This window comes from Labeo rohita, chromosome 10 (genome assembly GCF_022985175.1).
Source record: "Labeo rohita strain BAU-BD-2019 chromosome 10, IGBB_LRoh.1.0, whole genome shotgun sequence".
In the NCBI taxonomy this organism is placed as follows: Eukaryota; Metazoa; Chordata; class Actinopteri; order Cypriniformes; family Cyprinidae; genus Labeo; species Labeo rohita.
This window is the reverse complement of record NC_066878.1, coordinates 19833472-19852540: the sequence shown is the minus strand read 5'-3', so window position 1 is coordinate 19852540 and position 19069 is coordinate 19833472. Positions and strand designations below refer to the sequence as shown.

At 37.3% G+C, this 19069-nt stretch overlaps 1 protein-coding gene and 1 long non-coding RNA gene across 3 annotated transcripts in view; both read left to right on the top strand.

Moving 5' to 3' along the window:
• Positions 1–19069, top strand: part of LOC127171652 (fish-egg lectin) — a 214884-nt gene that overhangs the window by 92675 nt on the left and 103140 nt on the right. The gene's annotated exons all lie outside the window — the stretch shown is intronic.
• Positions 4924–9700, top strand: LOC127171657 (uncharacterized). Its single transcript, XR_007828546.1, has 8 exons — positions 4924–5787; positions 5888–5950; positions 6054–6087; positions 6211–6301; positions 6677–6762; positions 7677–7704; positions 7794–7917; positions 8688–9700. It is a non-coding gene; the product is annotated as an uncharacterized LOC127171657 (long non-coding RNA).

Sequence of the window (19069 nt, the reverse complement as noted above, 5' to 3'; positions counted from 1 at the left end):
GACATTGGGATCTGACATCAACCCGATTTTCATTTTCAACCAAAATGCAACGTCTGTCCAACGTTGGAGACTGACGTGAATCTGCCATTGGGTTCTGACGTCAACCCGATTTTCATTTTCAACCAAAATGCAACGTCTGTCCAACGTTGGAGATTGACATCAATCTGACGTTGGGATCTGACTGCAACCCGATTTTCATTTTCAACCAAAATGCAACGTCTGTCCAACGTTGGAGATTGACGTCAATCTGACATTGGGTTCTGACGTCAACCCGATTTTCATTTTCAACCAAAAAGCAATGTCTGGCCAACACTGGAGACTGACGTCAATCCAACGTTGGGATCTGACATCAACCCGACGTTGGGATCTGACGTCAACCCGATTTTTATTTTCAACCAAAATGCAACGTCTGTCCAACGTTGGATATTGACGTCAATCTGACATTGGGATCTGACATCAACTCGATTTTCATTTTCAACCAAAATGCAACGTCTGTCCAACGTTGGGGTCCAACGTCAATCTGACGTTATATTGACGTCCTGTGCCTGCTGGGTATTATTTCATGATGATTAATATAATCTTATGTGACATTGTATGAAGGTTTATTATGAATAAAGTGTTCAAATGGTGTGTTCGCCACTGGCAGCATAGTCAGACAGCCGCGACAGCGCTCCAAGTTTAACGCGTTCTCTACCACTCTTGCTACAAGGAAGCATATCATTTCATGATCATTATTATATTCTTATGGGTCTAGTCTTTTAAACTGTCGACATATTATAGAGTTTTATTATGAATAAAGTGTAAAAATGGTCGTGTTCTCAACTGCCCGTTTGTCGCTTCCACTGGCCACTCAATCAGACAGCCGTGGGAGCGCTCCAAGTTTATGCCTTCTCTACCACTAGTGCTACAAGGAAGTATATTATTTCATGATCATTAATATCTTCTTATGGGTCTAGTCGTTTAATTTGTCGACATTTTATGAAGGTTTATTACAAATAAAGTGTTCAAATGGCCGTGATTTCAACTGACAGCTTATTGTCGCTTCCACTGGCAGCTCAGTCAGACAGCCGCAAGAGCGCTCAGAGCATAACGCGTTTTCTACCACTCGTGCTACAAGGAAATATATTATTTCATGATCATTAATATCTTCGTATGGGTCTAGTCTTTTAATCTGCCAGCCGAAAGATTGATGCCCTACTGCTATAGATCACAATCCAGATCATTTATAAAGGATTTAAAACGGCACAATACACTCACTTACACGTATTTGTGAATCGGAATATCAGATATCTATAGTCTCACTGTACAGTTTCACAATGCAAACATCCTAAGCATGTAAACGGTTATTTGTTTAATGTCGGGAATTCTCTCTGCTTGTTAAAAAATTATGTTCATACCCAGCAAACACAAAACGTTTTTCCCACCCAACACCAGACGTCATTTGGACGTCGTTTTTTGGGCTAAATCAAGTAGGCCCGTCATGGACTTCTTTTAGCCCAAAAATCGACGTTGAAAAATGGTCGTTGTTTGGTCCGTCGGATTTAGTAGTAATTCACATCCGGGATATTTTCTCGTGTGCGCGCCTCCACTGTTGCCAACTTAGCGCCTTTGTCATTATATTTAGCGAGTATTCAGACCCCTCTAGCGACACATTTTCAAAAAAGCGACTAGCGACAAATCTAACGACTTTTACTGGTGTTATTGGAGACTTTTAGAGACTTTTTGACGTGAAACCGCACATTGTTCTTACTCTTCTCAACGAGCAGCGGGTGCTGCCGTTTGACCCATCCCCCGTGGCAAAGCACTCACAGGCGGCCCAGTTCTCGTGCACCAGCCCCTCCCAGCTGCAGTCAGAGCGCGGAGATGTTCACCCCTCCGTGTCCTGACTGCAAATGAATCGCGCATCATGTGCGTGAAGCCGCCGCTGGCTGATCCCGCCCTGTCTTGCATTCAGCAAGGGATTTAAAATGTAAAATGTACTTTGTCTAAAATAATTAAATCACTTAACAAAAATAAAAAGCTGCATTTAGTTTGACTCACACAGCCTCAGTCACTTACTCGTCTGGTCCACTTACTTATCTCGTCGTGTTTGTGCCTTTCTGTGACATAAGTTAAACTAGCTAGCCAGTTCATCATGTCTAAACTGTACACACAAAAATATAGAAAGGAGTGGGAATCAAACCCTGAATTCAAAGGTTGGTTAAAGCCGTTTATTGGAGACAATACACGGGCATACTGTTTGTATTGTAAGGCTGATTTCTATGCCAAACTTAGTGATGTAAAAAAACACAAGGCAACTCAAAAACACACTCAAAAGGCAAAGCCTTATGATAGTTCCACCCAAAAAAGCCTGCCATTTATGATTCAAAAAATTGACTCTGCTAAAAAGGCTGAGGCCACCATGGCATTAGCTATCGCTGAACACTGTTCCATGCTAGCATGTGACCACATTGGAGAAGCATGTAGAGCTGCTTTCTCAGACTCCACTGCAGCTACCCATTTCAAAATGCACAGGACAAAGTGCACAGAGATGATTAATGGTGTTCTAGCACCATACTTCCTCAAAAAGTTGGTTGCAGATGTGGGTGATCAGCGTTTCAGCCTCCTCCTCGATGAGTCCACAGATATAAGTGTTTCTAAATACTTGGGGGTTGTGATAAGGTACTTTAGTGACACCAAGCAGACAGTTGTCTCAACATTTCTGGGGCTTGTTGAATTGGAGGGAGGAGATGCCAGATCTATAGCCTGTGCTGTTGTGGGTTTCCTCGTGAAGTGTGGTCTAAAAAAAGAGAAACTCCTGGGGATAGGGACTGACAATGCCTCTGTCATGACAGGGGTTAACAATGGGGTCCATAAAGTCCTGAAGGAAGAGTATGGCCTTAAAGATCTTGTTCTTATTCGCTGTGTATGCCACTCTCTGCAGCTTGCTGTAAGTCATGCTTCCAATGACACCATCCCCCGTAGCGTGGAATACCTGGTACGAGAGACTTATAACTGGTTTTCAGTGTCTCCAAAGCGCAGGGAGGCCTACAAGGCCATATATGAGACCATCAACTGTGGGGAAAAACCTTTACAAATAACAAAGGTCTGTGCCACACGTTGGCTCTCCATTGAACCTGCGGTTTCACGCATTTTGGACCAGTGGGAGGAGCTTAGGCTGCATTTCTCAGTCACCAAGTCCAGTGAACACTGCTACATGGCTGAGGTGTTGTATTCCATGTATAGCGACCCTCAAAACATTTTGTATCTGACATTTTTGAAGTCAGTGCTAGGTGAGGTACAGTTGGCCATCAAGGCTTTTGAGGGTGAACAAGTAGATCCTCTTAAGCTACTTGAAAGCTTGGTTAGCCTGATAAAGTCTGTGAGTAGCAGGGTGCTGAATCCACTGGCAAAAACGGATGTTCTTAAAGGGCCAATAGATGGAGACATCAGTCCCAAACCGTACCTTGGTTACCTTTTTGAATCAAAGGCAGCTGAGCTCCATCTTGTGCCGGAGCATGAAATCAATGTCCGAAAGCGGTGTGTAGCCTTCACCATCTCTCTCACTAATGAGTTGAGGGTGAGACTGCCGGACAACATCGAAGCATTGCAGTACATGTCAGTTTTTAATGTGGAGGAAACTTTAAAGCACAATAAGAGCCCTGGAGAAATAGGAAAAATAGCCAAGCTCCTCGGCTACTCCCCTGCAGACATAGACAAAATTGTCCAGCAATGGCGTGCCATCCACCTTAGCAAATGGAATGAGACAAAAAACACAATGAGTTTCTGGAGTGAGATTATGAAGTTCAGAGATGCAGCTGATATCAACCCATTTCAAGAACTTGCCATGGCTGCTGTGTCTGTGTTGTCCTTACCACACTCGAATGCTGAAGTCGAGAGAGTTTTCAGCCAGATGAGTGTGGTAAAAAGCAAGCTCAGAAATCGGATGTCCTTGCAGACCCTTAACTCCATCCTGTACATCCGATATGGACTGAAGCTGTCTGGTGAGGCTTGCTATGAGCATCAGCTCCCAGATAATGTTTTGCAGCTTTTTGGCACATCAGCTGCTTACTCATTCAAGTCAGCTCCCTCAGTTGCTGAACCTGCCATAGAGAGCCTTGTCCAAAATGACGACGAGCCACTCTTTCTGTGAGCCAGCACAGCCTGTCTGTATGTGGAGGGGGTATGAAAAAAATACAATTAACCTGAATTAGGGCCAGACTAGTTACCATTTTCTCAGATTTTCTCTACTATATCCCATTTTCTTTCTATTATCTCTTTTGTTAATCTAGATTGTATAATTTTTTTATATATATATATACTATAGTTAAAAATGGTAATGTTTTACTGTGACTTCTTGTAGGTTCCTAAGTGGACCATAAGGTTAAACCCCAAACTTAAGAAAAAGAAGAAGAAAAAAAAGATTGTATACAAAGAAAATGTTATGGTTAAAAATGTTAATATTTTACTGTGAGTTGTAGGTTTCTTAGTGGACCATAGGGTTAAAAACCAAACTTAAAAAGAAAAAAAAAAAGGTTAAAAATGTTAATGTTTTATAGGCTCCTAAGTGGGCCAGGTAAAAAAGAAAAAAAAAAAAAAAAAAAAAAAACAATTAACTCCGCCAGAGTGTCTCTTTTGGGTCACTATTGCCGGTCCCAAGCCCGGATAAAGGAGGAGGGTTGTGAATCGTAAAAAAAAAAAAAAAAAAAATAAAAAAATAAAAAAAAAGAATCCACATTAGAAGTTCATTTGTGGTTCTAAACATATTCAGGGTGGTTTTTACTCACCTTTTGTCTCTCCAGCGATGTTACTCCGCTCTCTACAGCGTCCATCACAATTACATGCATATGGTCGTTTATGCAAATTAGTCGATGACGTCATTTAGCGCCTTCTAGCTACTTTTAGGACAGCCAATAGCTACTTTCCTTACTGAGGAGTTGGCAACACTGCGCGCCTCACCTATTTGAAATATTTTTGACAGACGCCATTTTCTTTCCTCGCGATGCGGAGCATATGAGGACGGGGAACAACAAAATAAAGTGTTTAATCTTACGCACAAAATGTGTTTTGTAATATCATATCGTTTTATAACGATATTAATGTGCTGTATGCCGCTAAACTTTTCTCAAAGACATTTCTTTCACTCGCCATGCGGAACAGACGGGAGCGCTGTGCAATTAATGTTCCCCCTAAACTTTTTCTTTGAGAGACAACGTTATTTCTTTTCACTCGCGATGCGGAGCAGACAGGGCTGTTGGTTTTATCAAGGAAAACACAGAAAGTAAGTGTTTTACCTCATTTACATTATGCATAATAATTATGACCACCGTATTTCTGTGTTGTGCTCTCCTGAACTTTTTCTCAGAGAGATATTTTCTTTCAATCGCGATGCGGAGCGGATGGGAAAGTTGGTTTTATTAAGGAAAAGTGTTTTACTGCATTTACATTATGTGTAATATTACTGTATGATGATATTAATATGCTGTGTGCACCAAACATTTCTCATAGATCTGAATTGCTGTGCAGTGCTGAGGTGTAGGTTGCTTTTAAAAGGAAAACACTAGAAGTGTTTTATCTCATTTAAAATATGTATTTAAGTAAGTGTTTTACTTCATTTACATTATGTATTTTATAAGATAATATTACTTTATGATGACATTTATACATTCTGCATGACATCTGCTTGGTTTAATGGGCGCGCACACTGAACATTCAAGTCTGGAGCAGAAGGAGTTACCATGGAAATGGGCGGAAACTCAACTGTCGAGCAGCAAAACACATCTTCCACTGATGTTTTCACAAATTCAGGTAAGTTTAGTCTCTAATATTACACAAATAGTACATGCATGTGTTCCTGACACTTTCTTTCATGTAAATGATACACTTCTGTTGAATATTTACTTTATAGAAATGGTTTATTGTCTTCAGAAAAAGTCTGTTAGCATCTGAACTGTAATGCTAACTATAAGAGGTAAATTAGATTAACTATTGACTTGAGCTCTTGTTTATGAAAGTTTGGGCTTTTAATGTCATCTTAATTAACGTTACTTGCTGTTTTGTTTTTTTTTATAAAGGTTTTGCAGGCAATTTGTCATTGGATGAAAGGAAGTAAGCTAATTTATTTAACCTAGAAGTATGCAATATACGGTTAATCAGATACAAAAGTACTTTAAGCATGTTTTGACCTTTCATGGTAAACAAATATTGATTCCTCTTGTCCTGTGACTTCAGCAGTTTCCGAAAAAAACTTCTACGACACAGGAAAAGTTCCTGATTTTAAAATTTCTGAAGAGAGCTGCTGACAGAGATATAAAAAACACAGGTGATCTGAAAAAGCATATTAAATTACTTTATATGTATCTTTCATAATATATTTAGCCTATATCACCATGCATCTGTAATTTTCTTTTGCAAAATTATATATATCTATATACTTTTATGTTTGTTTGCTTGTTAGATATTTTAAAAGGACTTTAACATACAAACATAAGTAACATTGTATATGAGCATTAAATAAGTAAAATTAAAAATGTAAATTCTGTTATTAAACTGTATTGTTTTGTATATTCTATATATTATTTATTTTTCTTTTCTGCATTTCACCTTTGCTATAGTTTACTTCTAATAAACCTGACATTGTATAATAAATATTGTTGACAGATTGTTTATGTTCCAGACTGTTTGCGTTCCTTCCTAGAATCTTCCATTCTAATGGCCGTGCACCAGAGTTGGAGCGTATCTCCTGTCAAAGAACATCTCTAGACATTATGAACCATATGACCAGTAAGTAATACCTTAAACATACACTACCATTCAAAAGTGTAAGGGTCAGATTTGTCATGTATTTGAAATAAGTCTTTTATGGCAACAACTGCTGCATTTATTTGAATAAAATACAGTAAAACTGTAATATTGTGAAATTACCATTTTTAAATAACTATTTTTTATTTCATTATGTTTTAAAAAGTGATCTAACCTGATTTTGCAGCATCATTATGCTTACACCGTGTCTACACTGGACACGAGCGACGCATCAAAATACAGTAGAACCCATTATAATCATTGCTGTCTACACTGGATGCGGCGAGGGGCGACACGACCAATTCCATACAGTAAACTGCTACCGCATTCTATTTATGACGAATTACATTTTACAATGTATTCGCATAGAGAACAGTTATTTTAAATAAAAATTTCTGTTTTTATTTATGATCAAATAAATGCAGTTTTCTTGGTGAACATAAGAGACTTATTTCAAAAACATAAACAAAACTGACCACAAATGTTAATAACACAAGGGATACAAATATTAGTCCATTTATTCTAATAAAATGCAAGAAGCTCTTAAAAATATTAACGTAAACAGATTTTTTTGATCATTTTTTTTTTTTACCTTTGGTGATTTGTATTGTATACCAAGAATGCAATGCACAATGACGTAGATTGTCTGTCTATGCTGGATGCAAACCAGAGCAACCATTGAAAATCATTTGAACTTTGTGTCAGTACATGGTAAATAGAATGCAGCATCAGTTTGCTGTCAGGGATTTGTAGTGTTGTGCTGTGCCTCATCCAGTGTAGACAGCATCACTGATTATAATAGGTTCTATTGTATTGTCGTATGTTGTATGCATTTTGCTCATGGTGTTAAAACTGGTATGATTCCATTCATAACTAATAGAACTTTTCTATTTCAGAGACTGAAAATCACCAATAAAACACAAGGTAATGATAACTTATTTTAAGAATACAGTAAGACTAACAAGAACAAATAAAAATGCATCTGTGACTTCATATTGCTCCTTATTTTTCAGTGGATTGATAGCTCCAACACCAATTAAGCTGACCTGAGCAGCTGATCAAGGATCACCAGAAACTCTGCAGAACTTCAGTACCCAGTCCTCAATAAGTCCTCAATACCCAGGACAAACCAGAGTTGTAAGTCATCAATCTAGCAGTCATCCTGCCTCTCTGAATTGTCATGTTTAGAGCATATTTCAGGAGATCGCAACATTGTCTCTCATTCTCTCGTCTGAACAAACTAATCAAGGTCTTCAGTTTAACTATAAATTTACCTAAACTATGGGTGTGTATCTCTCAGGTCCCTTGATCATTAGTCAGTGGTTAAAGGAGAACTACACTTCCAGAACAACAATTTATAAATAATGTACTCACCCCCTTGTCATCAAAGATGTTCATGTCTTTCTTTCTTCAGTTGTAAAGAAATTATGTTTTTTGAGGAAAACATTTCAGCATTTTTCTCCATATAATGGACTGATATGGTGGCCCGATTTTGAACTTCCAAAATGCAGTTTCCAGCTGAGGAAGAAGGGTCTTATCTAGCGTAACGATTGGTCATTTTAATAAAAATAATATAATTAAGTTTTTTTTTTTTTTTTTTTTTTTGTAAATGTCAAACACGTTCTCAGTATTTATATATGTTTTGGCTTTTATAACCTTTGTAGAGATCACTGTTTCAGTACAGTTCTTATGTACTATCCATTTAACATTTCAGCAGCTGAATTCTTTTAGTACTTGCATGGTAATTTTAAATGTACCACATTTGTGATGCATATATAGGAAGTGACATAAAACTGTTGAAAATTCTAGAAAATTGTTCTCATGCCGTAAGTCAGTTCCTACTCTTTTGTTTATTTGTTTGTTTTTAACATTTACATTTTGGTTCTTGTTTTCTTTCTCATTTTTAGATGCTGGAGAAAAAGCAGCCAGGCTAAAGCATTTAAAGTGGAAACTTTTGTCGTGGCTCAAAAATCCAGGATTGGGATGGTGGAAGAAGCAGAAGAACCAGAGATCAGGCAGAGAGCTACTGATGCCCCTGAGGGAACTGTTTAACTAATGTGTTAGTTAAACCAAAAATTTTCAGCACTCACCTTCATGTCTTTCCAAACCTGTAAAACTTTTGGTCATCTTTGAAACATAAATGTAGATCTTTTTAATGAAATCTGAGAAATTTTTGTCCCTCTATTTCACAGTTTATGCAACTACCACTTTCGAGCCTCAGAAAGGTAGTAAAGACAGAATTAAAGTAATCTGTGTGACTCCAGTTGTTTAACCTTAATTTTATGAAGTGATGTGAATGGTTTATATGCACAAAAATATTGCATTTTTATTCACACACAGACAAAAATCTTATGGTGCTTTTGTGAAAATGCGTTGGAGATACCTGATGTATGAATAAAGGCGTAATTTTGTTGTTGTTGCTGTTTTCTGCATACACAAGGCATCTGTTAAAAATATCTTTATTTGCATTCTGCACAGAAGTTTCTTATGGGTTTGGAGAGACATGAAAGTAAGTAATTAATGGCAAAATTAGCATTTTTTGGGTGAGATGTGTTCTAATGTGTTTAGAATTGGTCATTGTCCTGTGTTATAAACATTTTCAGTATTTCAAAGATTACTGTTTTGAAAAATCAGTTTCAAATAAATACTGCTCCTTTGAAAGTTCTATTTGAAGAATACTAATAATATGTTTTCCACAAAAAATATTTGTGCTGTTTTCCACTTTGATAATAATCTGAAATGTTTCTTGAGCAGCAAATCATATTAAAAATGTTTTCTGAAGGGTCATGTGACACTGAATACTGGAGTAATTATGATGAAAATGTAGTTCACATGAATAAATTACCTTTCACAATGTATTCATATAGAAAACATATAGTTATATTTTATAATTTTACTGTTTTTAAGGTGTGTAATCAAATGCAGGCTTAATTTGTGATCAGGAAAGTGCTTTTTACTTGAAAGATGTATTTAATGTGTCAATAAATGTTTTAGTACTCTTTTGTGAATTGTCATTTTTTAATATGAAATAAATACAATCATGAATTTACGGTTGAAATTCGGCCTGAAAAAGACGTCTTTTCGTCTTTCACTTTTCGACCAAAATTTCACGTTGTTTAAACGTCTGGCATTGTCGTCTTTTCGACGAGTTTTTGCTGGGTGGGTTACAACTTTTCACAACGTTGTATTTTGGTTGCAATTAGGTAATGTTGTAGTACAACGTTTTAAAAACGTTTTTTAAAATAAAAAAATATGTTACCAAAATAAAATTTTTAGTTTTATAAACGTTGTAAAAATACCAACCTGGAACGTTTTCTTTGAGTAGTCAAAAAAACGTAAATATCACGTTCGTCCACTACGAAAATGAAACCAGACCAAACTACAACTTTCGGGGGACGTTTTATTCAGGTGTTAAAATAACGTAATATGAACGTTGGAATAAAACGTTTTAAAAACGTCATGAAAGTAAGCAAATATAACCTTAAAAAAGTTCTGTTTGTGTAAAAATATCAGTAAAATAACAGTGATATTTTAACATTAACGTTAACATTAACATTATAGCCTACATTACATGTCAGGTACATTAGATGAACCTGATAAACACTGGACGTTCAACATATGTTTACAAATGACAAAGTACTAATTCAGAAGTCTGAATGAAGATTTATGATTTGTATACATATACTTTGCCTTGTACAGTTATTCACTGTTTATGTAATTTTGTTATAGTGTTTTTATTTATACAGACGTCTAACTGCATCAACAATGATTTCGTTAACAGTATTCATTTTGAAGCAGGTAATAATTTGTTCGTTAAATAAATAATTAGTTCAACATATGTACCTAACATTTTACTCACATGGAAACGGCAATGTTAGTAAATCATTACAGAATTGACGTGATCTTTAAGAGTCTGAAATAAATGTTGCTCAATCAGGCACATTAAAAATATACACATCATAACTCTATATACAATATGAACTTAAAGACATGAAGCTTTATTTCAAAGATTTGAATTGTAATAGGAGCAATATAGTAACAGAGGCTTGTATTGTATTATTCATTGTGTATTCGAATCAATTTCAGATAGTAATACCAGATATACAGTCATGTTTATTATTTCCTGCATAATTAGGCAGTGTTCGAATCGAGGGGGGGGGTGGGTGCCGGACCTCCCATAAGCATTAAGGGCCCCCCCATAACACCCCAAAAATTCATATATTGGTTTTTCAATAAAAATATAATACTTTAAACATAAAACTAGTGAAAATGAAACTGAAATGAAAAGATTCGATTGCTGTATTAAATTTAGACCTGCACACGTTAAATCATATTTTATTTTCACGCGTTTTTGCAGCGTTGCGCATTATAACCAATCACACACGACTCTGTTGAGTTTAGAATGCAGTGGCCAATCAGAGGCGTTCAGAACAGTCATTGCTGAAACCTGGAGTTTTGTTCAGATTGAACTCGCGAATTCCCCCATTATAAGCAACAAAGTGCAGATGTACGAGCTATGTAAGTAAGAGATTTATTTATCATACAGTGTATGGACAGCTTCATTTATCTGTGCTTAAACACTAGCTAGACTGACGGTGCTCATTTAGAGTGCGTTCTTTCACTGCGTGATTCAGTCTAAAATGCATTTTAAAATGCATAGTTAATCAATATCACACGAAGAGTGCCTCTTTTTTTCACAAATGTGATATTGATTTTATACAACAGTTCAATAAACTAGAAGTTAATATTAAGAAACCTACGTTTTAGACACCATATTACCTATTTTTGCTCTGTTTCGCCCAACAAAAATCATTCCAAACACAGCCAAAGCACTGTTTTGCGTCTCTAAACAACATAACGGTGTTTTGTTCCTGAATGAATCAACCGTTTAAATGATTCGGTTCAATCGCAATGACTCATTTATTAACTGACTTACTGACACCTACTGGCGGTTGTAATTCCACATTTAAATTACCTTTTCATTTTGTTAAGTATTAGCATTCAACGTTTTAGGATTAAAGAACAACAGTTTTCATGCATTTGTAACTGTAGGTTAAATGCATTCATGTCCTGCATTAAACAGTCATTATATAGATGAGTGGGAAAAAAAACGAAATAAAAGCCAAAAGTCTGTCATACAGTGGCTGCGGTGTGTAACGTCACAATCATGATGCGTCGCCATGGAAACAATAAAGAGAACGTTCTAAAATAACGGTCGCCTAAAAAAAAAAAAACTCACTCTGGGGGGGTCAGACAGAATATGTTTAACTCCCCAGTGAAAGGGTTAAAAGACTCAATAAGTGTGACAATGCAACAATGACACGATTAGACAAGTGTCAATTCTGTCAACTGTCCCGAAACACCAGTTAAAAGTCTAGTATCTCAGATGAGATGCACCGATGTGAAGCTGCTTTGAGACAGTAAAAGAGAGTACAGATGGACAGAGTCGCTGATGCGGTACAGATAATCCTTTACACTGTTGTCAAATGACTGATTTAATCTGCTAGTCTGTGTGGATTTATTTACTTATCCAACCTGCATGCTATAATAAATAAATGTTTGCAGCAATTTCACTTAATTTAATCTCGAAAGCTGTGAGAAAGAGTAAAACTATACGCGAACTATGCCATATATGCACAATCCTGCACCGAAATTCGGGACTTGATTAACTCTATTATACGAAGATTTGTGAAATAAATTTTCACAACTTTTCTAAATTTTTTCAAGGCCAGGAAATGGCTTTTTAAAATTCCATGACGTACGAACCCACACAGTGGAGCTCTCCAGGTAGAACATGGGGAGAACAGGTCCAACAGTTTTTGGAAGGAACATCTTGCAGCTGCCATTACAATTCATCAGGGACAGCAGGGCTGAAAGGGAGACGTCTTGGCACTGGAGGAGCTGCTGCCGAACAGGAGAACATCTACCTGTCAAACAATGAGAGCGTTTTAAATCGAAACAAGGACTTTTTGACTTAAAAGGCCTGAACTAATCAAAATAATTATTCTTCTCATGCTTACTTTTTCAGTTTCTTTATCCTTCATTCACGGTGGAGGCTTCTTTAAACCAGGCGTGATCTAAGATCTTCTCTAAGGTGCTCCATTGCTTGCGCTTGTTCTTAAGATTCCAAAGAAGATCTATGCATTCTGTGAAAGTTTTCAGAAGAGAGCTGATTTGTCATGTTTGACCTGACACTAGTGAACACATTTTGAGGTCTGCAGATCATGTAAGGTTATGTGACTATGAATTACAATGCATTTGTTACTGTTACTGTCACATTCTCCGGATGCCCATGAACATTTAATCACTGCTAAATATTCATATTCCATAATATTCATAAATATTCCAAAGTGGAATTCCTTTGAGTGCACACAGCACTCTATATAACCATTTACATCCTGATTGTACAGCTGTCCTTCTGCACACTGCCCCTAAATTATATACTTCATTTGCTATAAACAACACATTCCCAGAGTTTAGTAAAGCATCATCAGTGAACTAGTGTAAATATCAGTGATCTTTACCAAAAAAAAAAAAAAAAAAAAAAAAAATGCGATGAGCTGTGCACCTCCAAAGTCTATCAGCTTCATCTGCAGGGTGTCTCTGTTTATGAGGATGTTTCTCAAATTTGTGCAATTATGATGAATGGTACACGTTACAATGATGCAATGCGACCACAAGTTGGCACAAGATTACTTTGGTAACTCTTTCAGTTGGGTGACCTTTGTTTGATGAACTTGCACAAAGTCACGCTGTTAGGTGCTCATAATTAAAATCACTTGATTGTCCGTCTAAAACCAATCATATAAACTCTTACGCTGGGTTGTTTTTTCAACCCAAATGCTGGGTTGAGACCGCTGGGTAAGAACATTGGGTTAATTTAACCCAGTTTTGGGTTAAAAATGGTCTTAATTTATAACCCAGCGGTGCTGGGTTAGGAACACCACAGAAACCTACTTGTGTGAGGAGGCGATTTTCTGAGCTTTAGAAAAGAGGGAAAGGCGATTTCAGGCAAGTAAAGGTAATGTTATCTTTTATTTGATTTATTTATTTATTTGTCTAAAAATAAAAATATGTTTTATGTAGATGTTCAAAGCCAGAGACAGGATAGATTCATTCATTTTTGATTGATATGAGCTATTTGTAGAAAATAAATGTTTCCATTGTCTTCTGCCTGTTTACTTAACATTTTGATGCAACAATAGTATGATGACTTGTTCACATTTTAATTAAATCATTAATGTCCGTGTTTTTCCTTGCAGAACTCAAACCAACTCTGGAGTTAACGGCACAGAAGACTGTGTGAGAGGAGGCGATCTTCTCAGCTTCTTCAGAAGAGAGGGAAAGACGGTATAAGGCAAGTAAAGGTCGTAGACGTTTTTGTAGACGTTGAACGCCAGAGAGTTCAACATAGAGAGTTCAACAGAGAGCTTCATTCTTTCAGGATTGATGTGAGTTATTTTAGAAAATACATGTTTCTGTTGTTTCCTGCCTGTTTACTTCACATTTTGATGCAACAATAGTATGATGACTTGTTCACATTTTATTTAAACCATTGGTGTCCATGTTTTTCATTGCAGAACTCAAACCAACTTTGGAGTTAATGACACAGAAGCCTACTTAAGTACATGTCAGGATTTGATCTTCTCAGCTTCTTCATAAGAGAGGGAAAGATGGTTTAAGGCAAGTAAAGTTCATAATTTTATGTTATCTTTTTTGTCTAAGAGTAAAAAACGTTTTATGTAGATGAGACAGAGACATAGGTGAGCGCTTAATTCTTTTGAGATTGATGCAAGTTATTTGTAGAAAATAAATGTTTCTGTTGTCTCCTGCTTGTGTACTTAACATTTTGATGCAACAACAGTATCAACAATGAACAAGTAATTTGTTCACATTTTAATTAAACCACTGATGTGTGTTTTTCATTGCAGAACCTAAACCAACTTTGGAGTTAGCAACACAGAAGCCTGCTTGTGTGAGGAGGCGATCTTCTCAGCTTCTTAATAAGAGAGGGAAAGATGCTTTAAGGCAAATAAAGGTCATAATTTCATGTCATCTTTTTTTTTTGACTAAGTGTAAAAGAATGTTTTATGCAGATGTTAAAAGGCCAGAGACATAAGAGAGCTTTATTCTTTTAAGATTTTTATTCTAGAGCACTGTGGTAGACAAAGACAATAAACAACCACACAATATGGCTGAAATTATAAAACAGTTTAGTTTCCCATCCTTACAGAATTGGATGCACCTCTAAATGTTTTCTTTTTTAAATGTTTTTCTCTTTTAGGCCACTGATGAAGAACAAGTGGTGACTGGGATGAATGCTGGACAAAGAGGAGAAATGATCTTTCCCCCAAACTGATGCAACAGTGGTTTTAAAGGAGGAGGCCGCCCTGGATAATGTCAAAGTTGTTGCACATCTTTGCTGAGGTAATGGGGCTTCATGACTACATGAATTATCTTAAAGAGATCATAAAAATTGTCAGTGATGCATGTTCATGTGATCATGGACTATGAAACAAACCATAAGTGTATAGTCTGTAAAAACAAAATGTCAAATGCTTGTGCTGTGTTGTTCAGTAGAAATGGAGTTCATACACATGCTCACAATACGTTATAGTCAGCAAATGTTCAGTGCCTTATTTATAAACTCTGTACCTGCTAATGCCATACTTTTTCTGCATTTCTTTTCACATGCATGTTACTTTTGAATGTTTTCTCTTGTTGTAGTTTTTATTAAACATTTATCTTTTGGTAGTCATTCTGTGTGTGTTAAAGTGATTTTAAAATGAACAAGATATGTAGATTTAATGCCTAGCTCAATTTTGAGTTCATTTTAGCCTAGCAGTGTAGTAATTTTAAACCATAAAAAAAGCAACCCAGCATGCTGGGTTAATAAATCAACCCAAATCGCTGGGTTGCCAAAATACCCCAAATACGGTCACAGGGTGGATTACTTTGCACTCTTCTCATTGTGGATAACTCCAGACACAAGGGACACAGAGGCTAAAGAAAAGAGATTGACAAAAGGTTAGATGACTCCCAAATAATTTCAAATCTCCTAACTAAAGAGTGAGAGAAATTAAAGATGAAGGCGATGAACTTTACATGCACTTTATATCTGATGATTCTAGGCTTTACTATCTACATACAGAATTTAATAAAACAATTCTTAATAAAGAATTTCATGAGTGTCGCAGCCCTTCGCTTTGTGAATATGAGGCAGAGAGTCTCTAACGGGTGCAATTGGGTTTATTATCCTGCAACCAGCATAAGCACTGTGAAAACTAAAAGTAAACACACAAATAGCTAGTTAAATAAGCCTTTGGCATAACACAAATTTACAAATAAATCCTTACATCTTTTACAGTGCATCATCATGCATTTGTACATATGCCATGCACTATGACCCTTAAAGGTATTTAAAACTAATAACACATAAACATTAATTTGATCTGTTATAAAAGTCACCAGCCTGTTATAGGACTGAGTAAGGTGAGGTGTTGTTCTCTTCCTCACCCATTCGAGAGCTCATCAGCACATTCAGTGAATTGTATATTGACACGGGGGATGAGTACGAAAGAATTGAAGTTCCTGATGACATTTCTTTTCCACCACCAATACCACTTGAAATGGAGAAAAGACCTGAAGTCAGTTCTTTTTCAGCGGTTGTGGAGAGATTGGGACAGCTGGAGGAGAGACTCACAAGTGTGGAAAAAAGACTGGATGAATGTAATAGAAAGGTTGATGAGGGTGTTACTCAAGCAGAAGTGAATAATAGATGTCAGAAATTGGAAGACAGGTTAACTTACAGAATGGAGAGGGAATGTTCAAGGATTCAGCAAAAACTTGAACTTAGTATCCAAGATCTGGGTCGCTCCATGGTAGACTGATTGATGATAAGCTCAAAACTCTGATCCCTCTTAAATCAATGCTGATTCATCCCACCCAGAGCTCCATTCTGCCTCCCTCAAATTTCCAAGTCAGTAACCAAACCTATACAGTTCAACCTAGCCATATGCAGATGTCTGTTTCTGGAAGTACTTTAGCAGTTCCACCTGTGAAAACAGAGTTTCCAAACTTTAACAGTAGTGAAGATGATGATCCAGTCACATTTACAGAGAGATGTAAAGAATACCTGGCTATTCGGCCTTTGTCTGACTATGAAATATTAGCTTCACTTACTTTAGTTTTAAAAGACACCGCAAAGGACTGGTGGGTGGCTGAGAAGAGGAATGTACAGACGTGGGAGCAATTTAAAGGAGTCTTCCTGCGTTCTTTCCTGAATGAAGACTATGAGAATGAAACAGCTAGAAGGCTTCTAGAGAGAAAACAAGGTGCACAAGAGACTATACAGGATTTTGCTTTCCACTACAGGGCTCTCTGTTTAAAATGGAAAAAGGATATGTCAGAAAAGGAGATCTTGCAATCCATTCTTAGAAATTGTAATCCACGTTTGGCAAGCCTACTTCGAGGAACTGTAACCATCCACACTTGGATGGTTATCCCATGCCACAGATCCAAGACATATTGGAGTCTTTGCATGGAGCATCGATATTCAGTACTTTGGATCTGAAGAGCGGATACTGGCAGTTAGAAATGGAACCTGACAGTATTCCAAAGACTGCATTTGTAACTGCAGCAGGTCAAATTGAATTTTTACGCCTTCCGTTTGGCCTAAAAAAACTCTGCAGCTTCCTTTCAAAGATTGATGGAATGTGTCCTCAAAGATATTAGAGGGAAGTGTTGCTTTGTTTACATCGACGATATAGTGATGTATTCAAGAAACGAACAAGAGCATTTACAACATCTGAATCAAGTCTTCGACTGTCTCCATCAAGCAGGTCTGACCCTGAATCTTAAGAAGTGCAACCTTATGCAACGATCGCTTATCATTCTAGGGCATGTAGTATCCTCGGAAGGAATAAAAACAGTCCCTTCTAAGGTAGCAGCTATTTGTGATTTTCCCAGTACCCCAGTCTCTCAAAGATTTACAAAGGTTTTTGGGATTGGCTGGATGGTATCATCGATTCATACCAAATCTATCTGAAAAAGCGGCACCACTTCATGCACTAAAAAGCAAGCAAGCCACGTGGACTTGGACCGAAACATGCCAGCAGGCATTTGAAACGATAAAAAAGGACTTGTCAAGAGCCCCTATTCTTATCCCACCTGACTTTAAGAAATCTTTTAAGGTACAAACAGATGCAAGTGAAACTGGCCTTGATGCGGTGTTGACCCAAGAGATCGATGGGCAAGAACAGGTGATTGCATATGCATCTAGACGACTTCGAGGAGTAGAGCAAACTTACTCCGTTTCCGAAAAGGAGTGTCTTGCAGTTGTATGGGCCGTAGAGAAGTGGAGAGTGTATTTGGAAGGAAGACCGTTTGAGGTAATTACTGATCATGCTGCCTTAACTTGGGTTTTCCAGCATCCCAAACCTTCCTCCAGATTAACTCGCTGGACAATTAGACTTCAAGGCTATGAGTTCAAAGTCAAATATCGGAAAGGACAGTGTAACATTGTACCGGATACCCTGTCTCGAAGTTTAGACACCACCTCAGTGCCTATGATTGCCATGGTCAAAGCTACCAGGAATTCTGAAGTACCAGATAATTTGCCGGTTGACTGGGCAGATGTTGCCACCGCTCAACAGAATGATCCAGAAGTGCAAGATTTGTGCAAGAAAGTTGGTTCACAAGCAAGCCAAGATCCATCTAGAGTTCATTACGTTATTCAAAATGGATTTCTGTTCCGCAGTGTACCCGATGGACGAAAAGGACCAAAAAGTACTGTTAGTAATACCTGCCTGTTTACGAGCTGAGTTTTTAAGGTATGCCCATGACAATCCATTGAGTGGACACCTAGGTCGACTTAAAACGTTACTGAGATTGATGGAAGTTGCTTATTGGCCCAGTTTGAGGACTGATGTATGGAAATACTGTAAGGAGTGCCAAACATGTCAAAAGTATAAACCAACCCTCTCCAAGTTTCAGGCTACTTACAGTCTACTCCAGTCATAGAACCAGGACACATGTTGGGTGTAGACCTGATGGGTCCATTTCCAAAGAGTCCGAAACAGAGTGAGCATTTGTTAGTCATAGTGGATTACTGTTCAAAATGGGTTGAACTGTTTCCACTACGGGTTGCCAAAGCACCTCAGATAGCACGCATCCTCATTGATGAGATTTTTACATGGTGGGGAACGCCAGTCTACCTAGTATCTGACCGGGGTGCACAATTCACCTCAAATCTCATAAATCTTGTATGCAAACAATGGGGTGTCATACA